Source organism: Ornithorhynchus anatinus, chromosome 21 (genome assembly GCF_004115215.2).
Source record: "Ornithorhynchus anatinus isolate Pmale09 chromosome 21, mOrnAna1.pri.v4, whole genome shotgun sequence".
NCBI classification, from domain to species: domain Eukaryota; kingdom Metazoa; phylum Chordata; class Mammalia; order Monotremata; family Ornithorhynchidae; genus Ornithorhynchus; species Ornithorhynchus anatinus.
Window position 1 is genome coordinate 11,654,753 of NC_041748.1, and position 18,938 is coordinate 11,673,690.

Below are 18,938 nucleotides of genomic sequence, written 5' to 3' on the forward strand. Positions count from 1 at the left end.
TTTATTGAGCATTTGCCGTGTGCACGTTACTGTCCTAAAATCTTGGGAGAGTTCAATGCAACAATAAACAGACACCTTCTCTGCCCGCAGTGAGTTTACAGTCTTGTGGGGAGACAGACATTACTATAAATAAATTACAGATATGTAAGTGCTGTGGGACTGGTTGGGGGAAGAACGATGGGAGCAAGTCAGGGTGACACAGAAGGGAGTCGGAGAAGGGGAAAGGGAGGCTTAGTCAGGGGAGGCCCCTTGGAGGGGACGTGCCTTCAATAAGGCTTTGAAGGTGGGGAGAGTAATTGTCGGATTTGAGGAGAGAGGGCATTCCAGGCCAGAGGCAGAATGTGGGCGAGGGGTCGGCGGTGAGGTAGATGAGATGGCGACCCAGTGAGAAGGTTAGCAGTAGAGGAGCTAAGTGTGTGGGGGTGTGGGCTGTGTAGGAGGGTAGTGAGGTGAGGTAGGAGGGAACAAGGTGATTGAGTGTATTCAAGCCAATGGTGAGGAGTTTTTGTTTGATGTGGAGGCGGATGGGCAACCACTGGAGTTTTTTGAGGAGGAGAGAGACGTGTCCTGAACGTTTTTGTAGAAAAATGAGCCGGGCAGGAGAGTGAAGCATGGACTGGAGTGGGGAGAGACAGGAGGCTGGGAGACGAGTAAGTAGGCTGATGCAGTAATCAAGGAGGGATTGTATTAATGAGGTAGTATTTGGTTGGCGAGGAAAGGTCGGATTTTAGCGATGTTGTGAAGGTTCAGATCGGAACTCTGCCGCCCGAGCAGTTTGAACATATCTGAGAGAGAATTTCCCTATGAGGAAATTGCCATCAAATAATATGTTACTCAGAAGGGATTTTCTTGAAGAAGGAAAGCAAAAGGAAAAGCCCAGATTCAAATCACAAGCAGAAAGCCAGTCCCCTTTTTGCTGGGAAAAAACTTTGATTAAGGGTTAAAGAAGGGGACCAGGACACGCCCTCTGGACTGTAAACTCATTGTGGGCAGGGAACATGTCTGCCAACTCTGTTGCATTGTACTCTCCCAAACACTTAATAATAATAATAATAATAATGTTGGTATTTGTTAAGCGCTTACTATGTGCAGAGCACTGTTCTAAGCGCTGGGGTAGATACAGGGTAATCAGGTCGTTCAACATGAGGCTCACAGTCTTCATCCCCATTTTACACATGAGGGAACTGAGGCACAGAGAAGTTAAGTGACTTGCCTACAGTCACACAGCTGACAAGCGGCGGAGCCGGAATTCAAACCCGTGACCTCTGACTCCCAAGCCCAGGCTCTTTCCACCGAGCCACGCTGCTCTGCCTATAGTAAGCGCTCAATAAATACCACTGGTGATGATGATAACGGCGACGCCCTCGGGCCACAATCTGGAGGGGAAAAAACTAGGGTCGCCTCTCCCCAGCAGGCCTCCGGGCAGAGAGCTTGAGGGATCTCAGTAGAAGGTCTCCAAGAGAACTCTGGGAGCTTGGCTCTTCTCAGAACAATTTTCATTCATTCAATAGTATTTATTGAGCGCTTACTATGTGTAGAGCACTGTACTAAGCCCTTGGAATGTACAAATCGGTAACAGATAGAGACAGTCCCTGCCCTTTGACGGGCTTACCGTCTAATCGGGGGAGACGGACAGACAAGAACAATAGCAATAAATAGAATCAAGGGGATAAACATCTCATTAAAACAATAGTAAATAAATAGAATTAAGGCGATGTACATTTCATTAACAAAAAAACAAAATAAATAGGGTAATGACAAAATAAATAGGGTAATGACAAAATAAATAGGGTAATGGTCAGAACAATCCCTCACTGCTGTAAAATATCTTGTCCGCCCCTGGCTTGTAGGACAAAAGTAGTTTCACTTTTTCTTCTTCGCACTTCCCTTGCCCGACTTCAACAGGAGATTTTCACTGGATGTTTTGAAATACAACACGGTTCCAACCAAAGATTGATTGGCTGTAGTACAATACCTCACAGTCTAATAATGTTCAAGTGCATCCGTGTAGTGCCTGGTAAGGAAATCTGGATTTTAAGTAGTACAACCACATGGCCACATAGGATTCCCTCAGATCTTCAGTTTTGGGGTCTGGCATACCAGAGTAACCCGGGCCATAATTTCACAAGCTAGAAAATGGGGAGAGTCAGTTCTTCAAGCCTAGTGAATCGAAAGACAATCGAAAAATCAAAAGATTAACCATCTTCTAAGGCTTTCGTATTCTTTCCTTATATGAGGGGAAACAAATATCTGGTAAATCACAAAAAAACCTATAATGTACCCTTTAGATCTGTAAGGGGTGACAGGCCTCTTTCTGAATCCGTGTTCATTTTTTCCAAACAGCAAATCACGTAGATGTTTTGAAACGTCTAATACGTAGTGAACGTGTTGGATTCGGGCCCAAGTTTTCTGTTGATTGAAGTCCCCGCATGGAGCATATATAGGGTCTGATATGGAACACCTCTTGGGACGTAATCACGTTTAATTCTCAGAAATTTGAGAAATAAAATCCCCCTTAAAAATCTGCAGCCAGTCTCGAGTTTGAATGGGCCTTGTTGCAAAGGTGTTGGGGATGTCTGCCTTAAGGAAATTCAACGTGGACAACTCGTGCAAGACGAGCAACTTGGTCTGATTTTTAAGTAGCAAAATATCAGGAAGAATTATAGTTGAATGAAACTATGTGGTAAAATTAGAATCCAGTAGGGGTAACGGAGGGTAGAGTTTGGGAAATTAAAGCTCCTGCTTATTCGGTTTCAGCAGCTGTCCAGATGCTGGGAAATGCTTTCCTCTTTCCTCGTCTGTTGTCCTCCGTGGCGACCGACATTACCCCAGAACTCCCGACCGTTAAAACGGCACCTTATAAAAATGGCAAAACCCGGAGCGTATGACATGGTTTTATGGAGAGAAAAGCACCGGAATCAAAATCCTAATTCATCGAAAGATTTGCCCCCTTTTACGTGTGGTGTGCTGGAATATCAGAAGCGGTGCCCAATTTGATGTCTGGCAAGAACGGCAAATTTCTATTCATTTAGGTTTCTGGAGAAAGCTTTTTATAACGTTATTCACGTAACACAAATATTCCTTCGTGTTTTCTTGAAACATTTCCATTTCAAGTAGGGGAGGGAATAAAGATCTTTGGAGGCTAGGCATTTTATTTTTTCAGTGTGAAATCACTCCCTTGGTGGCAGTAAAGTGGGGATGAAATTATGCTATTTTCTAACTTCAACATTAGGAATCCTTTGTTTTCTAGTGTTCCTAGGGATGCAATAACTATTCCCACCAACTCGGGTTTCTTTTCAGAGCCAGGTTGTGAAGTCAAATAGATTCCAGTGGACTGTGCCTTTCAACCATATTGAAAATCAGGATTTCGGCTTTTTTAAGCCATTGAATTCACCATCCCACATGTAACTGCCGAAACAAATTCAGTGTTGTCCTATTAAGGCCCAATTACTGTATATGGTCTTTCTCGTAGGTAGTCAGCGATACTTAGTGCAAACAGACTAACAAACTGCAGTAAGGGCTTCGGAGCGTACAACAGAAGAAAGATATAAAATCTTCTGCCTTTAAGGAGTTCACAGACTGATGGAGGAGTCGCACTTAATCTTTCAGTCATATAGAAATTGAGAATCTTAACAGATTAAGGGTGCGATGGTTTTGTTCATAACTCAGTTATTCCCTTTTCCTCACCCTTTCTTCTCCTCCTGATGATTTGTTTAGTGTGGATCACAGTATTATTTGGATTTTAATACCCAGGGTTCCTGAAAGGTCTTGCTAAATGGAACCTCCCCAGTGCAGTTTAGGTTTGCCTCCTCATCAGTTTACATCCCTTCAGAGTTTTAGTCTACATAATGACGGCTGTGGTATTTGTTCCGTGCTTTTGTGCCAAGCATTGTGCTAAGTGGTGGGGTACAAGGTAATCCTAACATTCCTTGTCCCACTTGGGGGCTCCCGGTTCAATCGGGAGGGAGAGGGGATATTTAATCGCCATTATAACAGGTTGAAGAAACAGGCACAGAGAAGGTAAGTGGCTTGCCAAGGTCACACAGCAAGCCAGCGGCCGAGTTGGAATTAGAACCCGATTCCCTCTATGGGAAGCAGCATGGCTCAGTGGAAAGAGCACGGGCTTGGGAGTCAGAAGTCATGGGTTCGAATCCCTGCTCTGGCACTTGGCAGCTGTGTGACTGTGGGCAAGTCACTTCACTTCTCTGTGCCTCAATTACCTCATCTGTAAAGTGGGGATTAAAACTGTGAGCCTCACGTGGGACAACCTGATCACCCTGTATCTCCCTCAGCGCTTAGAACAGTGCTCTGCGCATAGTAAACCCTTAACCAATACCAACATTATTATTATTATTATTGTTATTTCCACCGGGCCCCTCTTTGTATGGAAAAACTCAGTTTTATTACCTTAAGCTTCCATGCCAGTCTGAGACATTTCAACGTTTTATATTTTTATGGAGAACCTTGCAGCCTCCTGTGATAACCTTTCATTCAAACACGATTTTTTTTTCTCTCCTTTTAGCTTTACAAACTCAGCTAATACGTGTTTAACATTAATCCCACTGGAGCCTCGGTCTTACCGACAGAGTGAACTTTATACATTTATATAATATGTACTTTACATAAATCGCAGTGAGGTCACCTTGTAACCTCGGTTTTCCTGACCCAATTCTCTCCTGTTTCTTTTGGTTGCCGGTCTCTTTAGCCGACTCTTCCTCTGCGTCTCACTCTCTAATTTTGGGTATTCCTCAAGACTCTGTTCTACATCCTTTTCTCTTCTCACTTTACCCTTCTTCCTTGAGGAACTCAACTGCTCCTATGCCTTCAGCTACAACCCTAATGGGGGTAACTCCCAAATCGACCTCACTAGCCTCTGCAACCTTTTGCCTTCTTCGCGTTTTGTAGTTCTTCTTGCCTTCAGGACATCTCCTAGCTCAGTCCGTCCAAAACAACTCCTCACCTTCCCTCCCAAATCTTCTCCCCATATCTCTCCCATCACAGTTGACAACACAACCATCCTCCTTCTCTCTGCAGTTCGCGACCTCCACATTATCCCTGACTCCCCCCCCCCCCGGGCCTTCATTTTCTCATCCGTGAAATGGGGATTCGATAATAATAATGTTGGTATTTGTTAAGCGCTTACTATGTGCAGAGCGCTGTTCTAAGCGCTGGGGTAGATACAAGGTAATCAGGTTGTCCCACGTGAGGCTCACGGTCTTAATCCCCATTTTACAGATGAGGGAACTGAGGCCCAGAGAAGTTAAGTGACTTGCCCACAGTCACACGGCTGACAGGTGGCAGAGTCGGGATACGAACCCATGACCAATTCAGTCCTACTCTCCCCTACTTAGACTGTGAGCCCCATGTGGGACAGGGACTGTTTCCAACCGGATTATCTCCTACCTACCCCAGCATTTAGTACAGTGCTTGGCACAGAGCAAGTGCTTAACAAATACGATTACTTAATTGATTACTTATTTGAGCGTTTACCCTGTGCTGAGCACTATCAGGCGGGATGTTCGTTTGTTTCCTGGCTCTTGTCTAGTTGTCTTATGCCGTCCAGTCGTCTCCGACCCATAGCGACGCCATGGATACGTCTCTCCCAGGAGGCCCCACCTCCGTCTGCAATCGTTCTGGTAGTGTATTCATAGAGTTTTCTAGGTAAAAATACAGAGGTGGTTGACCGTAGCCGCTTTCCGCGTAGGAAACTCGAGTCTCTGCCCTCGACTCCCAGGCCGCTGCTTCCCAGCACAGGGGAGTTTTGACTTGTAGCAGATTGCCTTCCGCTCGCTAGCCGCTGCCCAAGCTAGGAATGGAATGGACAGGCCTCTGCTTGACTCTCCGCCCTGTAGTCGAGAGTGGTAGAGTACTAGACACTCTCCAGGTGCGACCCTGAGAGGTGTCTAGTTGTCGAGTACCACTGTTTTGCTTACTGCTTTTTCCTTGTTTGCTTGTTTGGTGGATATTTTTTTGTCGTTTTTTTTCCCCTTAGTTTAAGCAACATAGAATAGACTCCCCGATTCTTTCTAAGTCACTTTGAGTATCTTACGCAGAAGTGACTTTTGAAATGGAAGGCGACACGGTGTGTCAACTGCTGTTGAGGTCTCAACCAATCGACCGGTGGTATTTATTGAGTGCTTACTCTATGCAGAGCATTGTGCTAAGCGCTTTGGGAAGGTACAACAGAATAGGTAGATGTAATCCTTGCCCACAAGGAGTTTACAGTCTACAGCGGGAGACGGACGTTAAAATAGATTAGACACAGGGGAAATAGCAGTAGTTACTTGAGTACTGTGTGGCTGGGCTGAGTATCAAAGTGCTTAAGCCTCTCAGATATACTCTGATCTGTTCCATAGACTGTTCCCAAGCTCCCTACCTGACATCCAACGCTTAGAAGAGTGCTTGGCACAGAGTAAGCGCTTAACAAACACCTTCATTATCTCACCTGGGACTAGAGAGGTCCCGTGAGAGAGTGTGGCCGGCTTGAAGCAAACTATCGGCACTCCTGCAAAACCGACGCGTGCACGGCCTACGGGGAGAGGGACATTTCTTGCCCCTGCTAGCTACAGATGCCAGAGCAAAGCTCAATTACATGACAAGGGGCCAGGAAAGATGGAGGTGGGGAGGGCACTACTGTATTTTCCGGGATATAGCATGTAAGCGTGCAAACAATTTCTCTATTCGGTTACTTAAATGCCTCTAGTGCCAACCTTCTCACTGTACCTCCATCTCGTCCATCGTGCCACCGACCTCTCGCCCCCATCCTACCTCTGGCGTGGAACGCCCTCCCTCTTCATATCAGACAGAGAGTTGCTCTTCCCCTCTTGAACACCTTATTGAAGGCACATCTCCACCGAGAAGCCTTCCCTGACTAAACCTTCCTCTCCTCTTCTCCCACTCCCTTCTGCTCCGCTCTTACTTGCTCCTCCATTCATCCCCCCCACCCATCCCCACAGCACATATGTTTACGTATCTGTCATTTATTCATTTAGGAAGTCAGCTAACTGTAATCGCTAACCTAAGGATTGAACTTAGGTTTACGTACGTTTTCATCTGTACGTGTCTGTAATTTATTTATTTAGGAAGTCAACTGATTGTGATCACTGTTAAGGATTGTACCAAGCCCATAGTACACCTTCCAAATAGTCTTCCAGCAAAAACTTGACAGCACAGAATGAAACAAAGGCCTTGGACTAAGCAGCTGTGATGATGGTGTCTGTTAAGCGCTCACTATGTGCCAGGCACTCTATTAAGCACTGGGGTGGATAAAAGCAAATCTGGTTGGACTCAGTCCCTGCCCCTTGTGGGGCTCACAGTCTCCATCCAAATGAGGTAACTGAGGCACAGAGAAGTGAAGTGACTTGCCCAAGGTCACAGAGTAGACGATGATGTTGGTATTTGTTAAGCGCTTACTATGTGCAGAGCACTGTTCTAAGCGCTGGGTAGATACAGGGTCATCAGGTTGTCCCACGTGAGGCTCACAGTTAATCCCCATTTTACAGATGAGGTCACTGAGGCCCAGAGAAGTGAAGTGACTTGCCCACAGTCACACAGCTGACAGGTGGCAGAGCGGGGACCAGAACCCACGACCCTCTGATTCCCAGGCCCGTGCTCTATCCACCATGCCGTGTCGCACAAACCTAGAAGGTAAAAAGTGAGTTCCACTCGGTAAGTTTGGAAAAACCGAAGCGTAGAGAGCGTCGCCTCCCCGTGTCCACTCTGCAGAAGAACCGGACAGAATTTTGGATTTCGGACTTCTTTTCAATTTGGAATTTCACTGCTATCACGGTAAGCATGAGGAGCCACAAGGGCGAACGGAAAGAAGTCAGACCTGAATACGGCTCCGGGAATGCTAGCGTCTCTTTAGAGCACTGGGCAGGCCATATTTATTGGCTATTGCGATGGCAGGGATAAAACCCACCAGAGTTTTGAAATTACAGTGATCGGAAAAAAAGATTTCTGTGATTAAGGTGCTGCATGAAGCCGTGGAGTGTGCGTGAATCAGGGTGAATGCCAGGCATTGGAGCGTTCACTCATTTGTATTTATTGAGCCCTTACCGTGTGCAAAGCACTGCACTAAGCGCTTGGTAGAGTACAGTAGAACAAGAAACGGACACATTCCCTGCCTTTCCACTACCACGCTGCTTATTAGGGCCCTCACAGTCTTAGGAGTACTGGCATTTAATTAGCAGAGACTTATGTGTGGAGCACCGTACGGAGCGCTGGGGAAAATTTCTGGCCCTCAAGGATCTCATCGATCGATCAGGTAATCAGTGGCATTTATCGAGCGCTCACTGGGTGCAGAGCACTATACCAACCGAAGGACAGTACGACAGAGTTGGAAGACACGGTCCCTGCACATAAGGAGTTTACAGTCTAGAGGGGGAAATGGACGTTAAAATAAGTTACGGATACGCGACATGGCCAAGTGGAAAAATCACGGGGCTTGGAATCAGAGGATTAATTCATCCTCGCTCTGTCACTGTGGGACCGAACATCTCTCTACCTCAGCTTCCTCAACTGTAAAAATGGGGATTCGATACCTGTCCTCCTTCCTACTTAGATAGTGAGCCCCTTCTGGGACTTTAATCACCAAGTTGATTAAATAATTCTCATCTTCCCTCCCAAACCCGGTCCTCTCCCAGACTTCCCTATCACCGTGGATGGCACGACCATCCTTCCCGTCTCTCGGACCCGCGATCTCGGTGTCATCCTCGACTCGTCTCTCTCGTTCACCCCACGCATCCTATCCGTTACCGAGACCTGCCGGTTTCACCTCTACGATATCGCCGAGATCCGCCCTTTCCTCTCCACCCAGACGGCTACCTTACTGCTACGGGCTGTAGTTATATCCCGGCTAGACTACCGTGTCGGCCTTCTCTCCGATCTCCCTTCCTCCTCTCTCGCCCCGCTCCGGTCTATTCTTCACTCCGCTGCCCGGCTCATCTTCCCGCGGAAACGATCTGGGCATGTCACTCCCCTTCTTAAACACCTCCAGTGGTTGCCTATCGACCTCCGCTCCAAACAAAAACTCCTCACTCTAGGCTTCGAGGCTCTATGTCACCTTGCCCCTTCCTACCTCTCCTCCCTCCTCTCTTTCTACCGCCCACCCCGCACGCTCCGCTCCTCCGCCGCCCACCTCCTCGCCGTCCCCCGTTCTCGCCCATCCCGCCGTCGACCCCCGGGCCGCGTCCTCCCGCGGTCCCGGAACGCCCTCCCTCCTCACCTCCGCCAAACTGATTCTCTTCCCCTCTTCAAAACGCTACTTAAAACTCACCTCCTCCAAGAGGCCTTCCCAGACTGAGCTCCCCTTCTCCCTCTACTCCCTCTACCACTCCCCTTCACCTCTCTGCAGCTTAACCCTCTTTTCCCCCCATCTCCCTCCGCTCCTCCCCCTCTCCCTTCCCGTCCCCTCAGCACTGTACTCGTCCGCTCAACTGTATATATTTTCTTTACCCTATTTATTTTGTTAATGAATTGTACATCGCCTCGATTCTATTTGGTCGCCATTGTTTTTACGAGATTTTCTTCCCCTCGACTCTATCGCCATCGTTCTCGTCTGTCCGTCTCCCCCGATCAGACCGTGAGCCCGTCAAACGGCAGGGACCGTCTCTATCTGTTGCCGCCTTGTTCATTCCAAGTGCTTAGTACGGTGCTCTGCACATTGTAAGCGCTCAATAAATACTATTGAATGAAATAATATCTACCCCAGTGCTTAGAGCAGTGCTTGACACATAGTAAGTGCTTAAAAAAGTACTATAATAACAATATGTACCCAAATGCCGTAGCGCTGAGGGTGGGAAGAGTATTAAGTGCTTTGAAAACTCCAGATTAAGTGGGGCAGAATGGAGAGGGAGTGGGTGAAATGAGGGCTTAGTCGGGCGATTTGTACATTCCAAGCGCTTAGTACAGTGCTCTGCACATAGTAAGCGCTCAATAAATACTATTGAATGAATGAATGGAAGGCCTCTGGGCAGAATTGTGATTTTACTAAGTCTTTGAGGGTGAGAGAATGGTAGGCTGGCCTATATGATAATAATCAGAATCATAATTGTGGTATTTAAGTGCTTACTGTGTGCTGGGCAGTGTACTAAGCACCGGAATGGATAAAAGCAAATGGCTTTGGACGCATTCCCTGTCCCACATGGGGCTTACATTCTCGATCCCCATTTTACAGATAATAATAATAATAATGTTGGTATCTATAAAGCGCTTACTATGTGCTGAGCACAGTTCTAAGCGCTGGGGTAGATACAGGGTAAGCAGGTTGTCCCACATGAGGCTCACAGTTAATCCCCATTTTACAGATGAGGGAACTGAGGCACAGAGGAAGTACAATGACTTGCCCAAGGTCACACAGAAACAAGTGGTGGACCGGGATCAGACCCCTGGACCTTAACAATAATAATAATAATGGCATTTGTTAAGTACTTTCTGTGTGCCAGGCGCTTTACTAAGCGCCGTGGTGGATACAAGGAAATGGGGTTGGACGCAGTCCCTGTCCCATGTGGGGCTCACGGTTTGAATCCCGATTTTCCAGATGAGGTAACTGAGGCCCAGAGAAGTGAAGTGACTTGCCCAACGTCACACAACAGACAAGGGGTGGACGGGGATTAGAACTCATGACCTCTGACTCCCAGGCCTGTGCTCTATGCACTGCACCGTACTCCTTCTCCTAAGACAAGGATCACGATTTAGACAACAAGAGGAGTGGCTAGTGGAAAGAGCCCGGGCTTGGGAGTCAGAGGTCGTGAGTTCTAATCTCAGCTCCGCCACTTGTCAGCTGTGTGACTTTGGGCAAGTCACTTCACTTCTCTGGGCCTCAGTCGCCTCATCTGAAAAATGGGGATTGAGACCGTGAGCCCCACGTGGGACAACCTGATCATGGGTTCGAATCCCAGCTCTGCCACTTGTCAGCTGTGTGACCTTGGGCAAGTCACTTAACTTCTCCGTGCCTCAGTTACCTCGTCTGTAAAATGGGAATTAACCGTGAGCCTCACGTGGGACAACCTGATTACCCTGTATCTACCCCAGTGCTTAGAACAGTGCTCTGCAGATAGTAAGCGCTTAACAAATCCCAACATTACCCCAGCTCTCAGAGAAGTGCTTGGCACATAGTAGGCGCTTAACAAATACCGTCATTCTTCTTCTTATTAGTGCCTCGGGGCCGAAAGGGCAGAGTTTTGGGCTCCTCGCGGCTCAGAAGCCGACAGTCACAGCCTTGGCCGCCGTCCCAGAATAGCAGCGGCCCGGGCTGAAAGTTCCTTCCTCCCCCTACCTCCCGACCCCGCCAGCTGGAGAAGGGGGGACGATGAGAGGGTCTCAGTGGTGATAGAGAGTTGGGGGACGTGGGGCCTCCCGCCCATAGGGGCGACCCCCCTCCCCCTCGGCCGGTTCAAGAGGAAGACACCTCTCATTATGTATTAGGCCGATGTCCTACTCTGCCTCTGTTTCCTCGCCTTTAGCCGAATCCAAACTCCTAGTGGATTAGAGGCGGGGAACTTAATTTCCCTCACGCGACTCTCCCTGATTTCGATGCAGAGCCTGCACTCCTGGGCCTCTGTGAGCCATGAGTGGATGACCCCGCTGTCTTGAATTGACACGAGGGTGACTGGGGTAATCGAGGCTGACTGCTCAGCCCGTCCCATCCCCTCAGCACTGTACTCGTCCGCTCAACTGTATATATCTTCATCACCCTATTTATTTTGTTAATGAGATGTACATCGCCTTTGATTCTATTGTTTTAATGAAATGTTCTTCCCCTTTATTCTATTCTATTTATTGCCATTGTTCTTGTCTGTCCATCTCCCCCGATTAGACCGTAAGCCTGTCAAAGGGCAGGGACTGTCTCTGTCTGTTATCCATTTGTACATTCCATGCGCTTAGTGCAGTGCCCTGCACATAGTAAGCTCTCAATAAATACTATTGAATGAATGAAGGAATGCTCAGCTGAGCTCTGGGACAGGGGCATCCGGTTCCTTCATCCTGAGAACTCAGCCGTGAGCCCTAAGCCTCAGCAGCCTGGCGATGGGCACCGTCGATCACTCGCTGCATCTTTCATCATTCGTTCAGCCATATATATGGAGCGCTTACTGTGTGCGGAGCACTGTACTGAGAACTTGGGAGAGTACACTGTGACAATAAACAGACACATTCCCTGCCCACAGTGCGCAAGTCTAGAGGAGCCCCGAGCCCAACCTGGAACTAGGAGAGACTTTGGAGACAATCTGGTCCATCTTCGAGACGTCTGTTTAGACCTTTATCACCCTTACAATCCAGAAACTTTGCCTTATGTCCAACCTCTTCCTTCATATCCAACAGATGACCATTCTCCCCCATTTTCAAAGCCTTACTGAAACCGTACCTCCTCCAAGAAGCCTTCCCTGATCGACATCTCTTATCCCCACCCTATTCTCTGTCTCTTCTGCATCCCCTATGTACTCGAGTCTGTATCCCTTCAGCAGTTTGAGATCTCACCCCTGCCCCGAAGCACTTAGGTACAGGCCTTTATCCTCTGTCTTTCCTCTATCTGTACTTAATTTAAATGCCGGTCTCTCCAACTGGATTGTAATAATAATAGTAATGATGATGATGATGGGATTTGTTGAGCGCTTACTATGTGCCAAGCACAGTTCTAAGTACTGGGGTAGATACAAGGTCATCATGTTGTCCCACTTAGGGCTCACAGTCTTAATCCCCATTTTACATATGAGGTACCTGAGGCACAGAGAAGTCAAGTGGCTTGCTCAAGGTCACACAGCAGACAAGCGGCGGAGCCGGGTTTAGAACCCACGACCTCCGACTCCCAAGCCTGTGCTCTTGCCACTAAGCCACGCTGCTTCCCCGTAAACTCCATGTAAGCTGCTTGAGGGCAGAAATTAATAACGATGGTATTTGTTAAGCGCTTACTATGTGCCAAGCACTGTTCTAAGCGCCGGGGGGGGCGGGGAATACAAGGTAATCAGGTTGTCCCATATGGGGCTCACAGTCTTAATCCCCATTTTACAGATGAGGGACCTCGAGGCACAGAGTACTTGAGTGACTTGTCCAAGGTCACCCAGCTGACGAGTGGCGGAGCCGGGATTAGAACCAGGTCCTCTGACTCCCACGCCCGGGCTCTTTCCACTGAGCCGCGGATTCCGTCTGCCAACTTAATTGTATTCCACTCTCCCAAGTGGTTATTACAGTGCTCTGCACATAAGAACACTCAATAAACCCCGTCGATTGAGGAAGTCAGAGGAAGCGCCAGGCAAGAGGGAACGTTGAGCAAGGGTTAGACTGGGAGAGAGGCGAGATCAAGGCACAGGGTGGTGTTTGAGGAGCGTAGTGTCCGGGTGTGGGCTGGAGTTGTAGAGGGAGGGGAGCAAGAATAGGTAAGAAGGAGAGAGCTGATTGAATGCGTAAAAGCTTTCGAGAGACAGCGAAGAATGATGAGAGGATGGATACTGGGGTGGGAGGGAGCTGAGGAAGTGAGGGAGGGAATTTGAGGAGCTCACGCCCCTTTCCCACAAGGAACGTGTCTGCCAACTCTTGTTGTATCGTGAAGGCTCCAAAACAAGTCTCCTTGCCCCCTGCCCCCAACCCACCCAGCTCGTGAGCCGGCACGGGGTTCTTAGCTTATTGCTAAGCGAGCAAAGTGGGGTGTGGGGTGAGGGAAAGGCAGGAAACTCCTCCCCCTTCAGTTTTCACCTCCTCCTCGGATTGCGGTTTAATGCCCTTCTGCTGTCGAATCGTGGCTCTCTTAAAAAGCCAAAGATAGACGGGGAGAATTGAAATCGGTGCTACAAGTAGCACACATTTTCACAGTTCAAGTCTGGAATTAAATTAGTTGGACTGAAGGGCCTGGATCCAGTTCAGCATCAAATGAACGTGTGCAAATCTGTTGGTATAGACAGTTTTGAGTTTTTACGTATGCCTGTCTTCACGTTTAATTGTTTACATCCAGATGACAGATGACAGATTCCGCGTATCTCTGCGATGGGCATTTTTCTTCCCATCAGTTTCAATTAATCGATCGATCAGTGAGGTTTATTGAGCGCTCACCGCGTGCAAAGCACTGTATTAGGTCTTCGGGAGTGTGAAGCAGGCCCGGTGTCTGCCGTCACTGCCTTTATAACCTAGTGGAGTTCACAGTTTGCTTAGGGGGCATAAACAGTGAGGACTCAAATTAATCACACTAGCATTTAATGAGTTTGCGCTGCATGTAGAACACTGGACCTTTGTGTGGGAGAATGTATGCTTTGCCCTCAAAGAGTTTATGATCTAACAGAGGAGACGATCCCAGTAAATTACACACAGGAAGAAGAGAATGGAAAATTGCTGTGCGCTGTGGGAGCCGCATGGGACTGGGAGACAGACGACTTAACTTCTCTGTGCATAGGTTACCTCATCCGTCAAATGGGGATTAAGACCGTGAGCCCCATGTGAAATGTGAACTTTAATCATAATAATGCTATAATAATGATATGGTATTGAGGAGCAGCGTGGCTCAGCGGAAAGAGCCCGGGCTTTGGAGTCAGAGGTCATGGGTTCGAATCCCGGATCAGCCACTTGTCAGCTGTGTGACTTGGGGCAAGTCACTTAACTTCTCGGTGCCTCAGTTACCTCATCTGATTAAGACTGTGACCCCCATGTGGGACAACCTGATTCCCCTGTGTCTACCCCAGCGCTTAGAACAGTGCTCGGCACATAGTAAGCGCTTAACAAATACCAACATTATTATTAAAGCCTTACTATGTGCCAAGCGCCGTTCTAAGCGCCGGGGTAGATATAAGGTAATTAGGATGTCCCACATGGGGATCATAGTCTCAATCCCCATTTTCCAGACGAGGGAACTGAGGCACTTAACTTCTCGGTGCCTCGGTTCCCTCATCGGTAAAATGAGGATTGAGCCCCAGAGAAGTTCAGTGGCTTGCTCAAGTTCACACAGATGACAAGTGGTGGAGCTGAGATTAGAACCCCCATCCTCTGACTCCCAAGCCCGTGCTCTTTCTGCTAAACCACGAGTATGCACAGATGCAAGGTAGGGAGGTATTCCTGATCCTGAGAATTCCTAGGCTCCCATAGTGGCACACTCGACCCTCCTGCAGTTTTCTCCTTTGACTCCCTGGGCTTAGTGATTCACATCCTGAAATTCCTCCTTCCCAGGGAGCATCTCCAAATTCCCCACTCGGGGAAAAAGCAAAGAGTTTTCTAGCGGGGGGACTTGGGCTTGTTAGCTTTTTCCCCCGAATCAAGAGTTTATTCAGTCAACAAATCAATCCGTGGTATTTACTGAGTGCTTACCGTGTGCGGAGCATTGTACTAAGCACTTGGGACAGCACAGTTGCATAGAGTTGGAAGACACTATCCCTGCCGTCATGGAAAGAGCGCAGGTTTGGGAGTCAGAGGTCGTGGGTCCTAATTCATGCTCTTCCTCTTGTCAGCTGTGTGACTTTGGGCAAGTCACTTCACATCTCTGTGCCTCATTTCCTTCATCTGTAAAATGCGGATTAAGACTGTGAGCCCTATGTGGGGCAACCTGATGACCTTGTATCCCCCCCAGCGCTTAGAACTGTGCTTTGCACATAGTAAGCGCTTAACAAATACCGTCATTACTATTATTATTATCAAGGAGATTATAGTTGGGTAGCAGACATTAAAGTAAATAACAAATGGGGGAATCGGTAGAGTTTAAGGATGCATACAAAATTACTAGGGATGGGGTAGCAAAGTGACTGAGGAATATAGATCCCCCCAAATATATTTTTTTTCTTCCTGATTTCCTTCTAATGTATTCTCTGCCTCCGTTCTCTTCTCGCCCATGGCCCTGTATTTCTCTGACTGTGAGCCCATCATTAGGCAGGGATCGTCTCTATCTGTTGTCGAATTGTTACATTCTAAGCTCTTGTTACAGTGCTCTGCACATAGTAAGTGCTCAGTAAATTCTACTGAATGAGTGAATGACTGTAAGCTTGTTGTGGGGAGGGAATGTGTCTGTTTATTGTATTTTACTTTCCCAAGTGCTCAGTACAGTGGTCTGCACACAGTAAGCTCTCAATAAATATGTTCGAATGGATGAACTGATGAATCAGTTGTATTGACAGAGTTTTGGAGGAGATATGGTTTTTTGAAGGTTTTGAAGATGAGGAGAGTTGCGGTGTGTAAGATATGAAAGGGGAGGGAGTTCCAGGCAGGTGATCAAGGGATCTGGGGGGGAAGATAAATAATAATAATGTCGGTATTGGTTAAGCGCTTACTATGTGCCGAGCACTGTTCTAAGCGCTGGGGTAGATACAGGGTCATCAGGTTGCCCCACGTGGGGATCCCGGTCTTAATCCCCGTTTTACAGATGAGGTAACTGAGGCACCGAGAAGTGAAGTGACTTGCCCAAAGTCACCCAGCTGACAGGTGGCGGAGCCGGGATTAGAACCCATGACCTCTGACTCCTAAGCCTGTGAGGGGGTGAGTGTTAGAGATGTGACTTGTGCAGGCGAGATGGTAGGAAGCTTAGTGAGGTAAGGTAGGCCGGGGAGAGCTGATGGAGCGCCCACCACCAGACCCACAGCTCTTATACATATCAGTCAATCTATCAGTGGTATTTATTGAGCATTTACTGTGTGCAAAACAATCAACTAAGCCCCTGGGAAAGTAAAATAGCATCACCAGACATCCTTTCTCACAAGGAGCTTACAGTCTACAGTGGAAGACATTGAAAGAAGTGTTATTATTCTTAATAATAATAATTATGACATCTGTTAAACATTCACTCTGTGCCAAGCACTGTTCTAAGCGCTGGGACAGATGCAGGGTAATCAGGTTGTCCCACGTGGGGCTCACGGTCTTCATCCCCATTTTACAGATGAGGGAACCTGAGGCACAGAGAAGTCGAGTGACTTGTCCAAGGTCACACAGCAGATGGGCGACGGAGCCGGGATTAGAACCCAGGTCCTCCGACTCCCGAGCCCGGGCTCTTTCCACTGAGCCACAGGAGTCACAGAAATTACAGAGAATTTCTCGAAGAAATTACGTAGGACAAGATGGTTGAAAGATATATACTCAAGTGCTGTGGGGCTAGTATCAAAGTGTTTAAAGGGTACACAGCCGGTTGCATAGTTGATGGTGAAGGGAGGGTAATAAGAATAATAATAACGTTGGTATTTGTTAAGCGCTTACTATGTGCAAAGCACTGTTCTAAGCGTTGGCGGATACAAGGTGATCAGGTTGCCCCACATGGGGCTCACAGTTCTAATCCCCATTTTACAGATGAGGTAACTGAGGCACAGAGAAGTGAAGTGACTTGCCCAAAGCCACACAGCTGGCAACACTGGGGAAATGAGGACTTAATCAGGGAAGGAGGAGATGCAATTTTAGGAGAGTTTTCAAGGTGGGGAGAAAGGTGAACTGTCAGATTCATTCATTCATTCAATAGTATTGATTGAGCGCTTGCTATGTGCAGAGCACTGTACTAAGCGCTTGGAATGGACAAATCGGTAACAGATAGAGACAATCCCCGCCCTTTGACGGGCTTACGGTCTAATCGGGGGAGACGGACGGACGAGAACGATGGCAATAAATAGAATGGAGGGGAAGAACATCTCGTTAAAACAATAGCAAATAAATAGAATCAGGGTGACGTACATCTCATTAACAAAATAAATAGGGTGATGAAGATACATACAGTCGAGCGGATGAGTACAGCGCTGAGGGGATGGGACGGGAGAGGGGGAAGAGCAGAGGGAAAGGGAGGAGAAGAGGGTTTAGCTGCGGAGAGGTGAAGCGGGGGGTAGAAAGGGGAGGGAGATCTAGGCTTGAGGGAGGATGTGGTCAAGGCATCGACGGTGGATAGACGAGATCGATGTACAGTGAGTAGGTTGGGGTTGGAGCAGAGCGTGCGGGTTGAGTTTTGTAAGCCATCAGTGAGTTAAGGAAGGAGGGAGCCAGCCGACGGGGGGCCTCAAAGCCGATGGTAAGGCATTTCTATTTGATGCTGAGGTGGATGGGCAAATCCTGGACGTTCTTGAGGAGAGGGGAAACGTGAGCTGAAAGGTTTTGAAGAGAAACGATCCAGGCAGCAGAGTGAAGTATGGACCGGAGCGGGGAGAGATAGGAGGCGGGGAGGTCAGTAATCAAGACAGGAAATAAGCACTTGCATCAATATTTTAGCATTTCGGAAGGAGGGGGAAAGGATTCCTGAAATGTCGTGAAGATAGAACTGAGGGATTTTGTGACAGATTCAGTGTGAGGGTCGAATGGCAGAAAGGAGTTGAGGATAATGCCGCAGTGATGGGCTTGTGAGATAAGGGAGGGTAGTGGTGGGGTCTGCGGTGGGGAAGTCCGGGGTGGACGGGGTCTGGGCAAGAAGATCAGGAGTTCTGTTGATCTGAAATGTCGCTGAGGCCTCTAAGTCATAATAATAATAATTACGGTATTGGTTCGGCGCTTACTATGTACCAGACACCGAACTAAGAGCTGGGGTGGAGACACAGGGGGATCGAGTCTCGATCCCCATTTTATAGATGAGGGAACCGAAGTGAAGTGACTCGCCCGAGGTTATACAGCAGACAAGCATCCGAGGGAGATTAGGACCCATGGCCTTCTGACTCCCAGACCGGTACTCTATCCACTCCACCACGCTGCTTCTCGTAGCGAAGTAGAGATGCTCCGCAGGCAGGAGGAAATGGATCTCCCTTTCCATGACATGAGCAGGGGATGCAGAATTGAGCCTTGAGGAACCCTCAGGGTTAATGGCTGGGCTTCAGAAGAGGAGCCTGTGACAGAGACTGAGAAGCGGCGGGCGCAGAGACAAAGCCGGAGGGAGGAAGAGTCAGAGAAGCCAAGCTTTGCTAATGATAAGCATCCTTATATTCTGCCAATTCTCCTATCTGTCATTTATTTAACTAACTCTTCCCACTTTGGACTATAGGCTCCGGTGGGCAGCGATCATGTTTACCAAGTAC

The 18,938-nt window shown here is 48.0% G+C and overlaps 1 protein-coding gene and 1 non-coding gene across 8 annotated transcripts in view; one reads left to right on the forward strand and one right to left on the reverse strand.

Moving 5' to 3' along the window:
* The window catches only part of BBS9 (Bardet-Biedl syndrome 9), a 483,236-nt gene that overhangs the window by 151,360 nt on the left and 312,938 nt on the right, over window positions 1–18,938 (forward strand). The gene's annotated exons all lie outside the window — the stretch shown is intronic.
* Window positions 5,765–5,902, reverse strand: LOC114806285. The gene has a single exon (XR_003754320.1). It is a non-coding gene; the product is annotated as a small nucleolar RNA SNORA7 (small nucleolar RNA).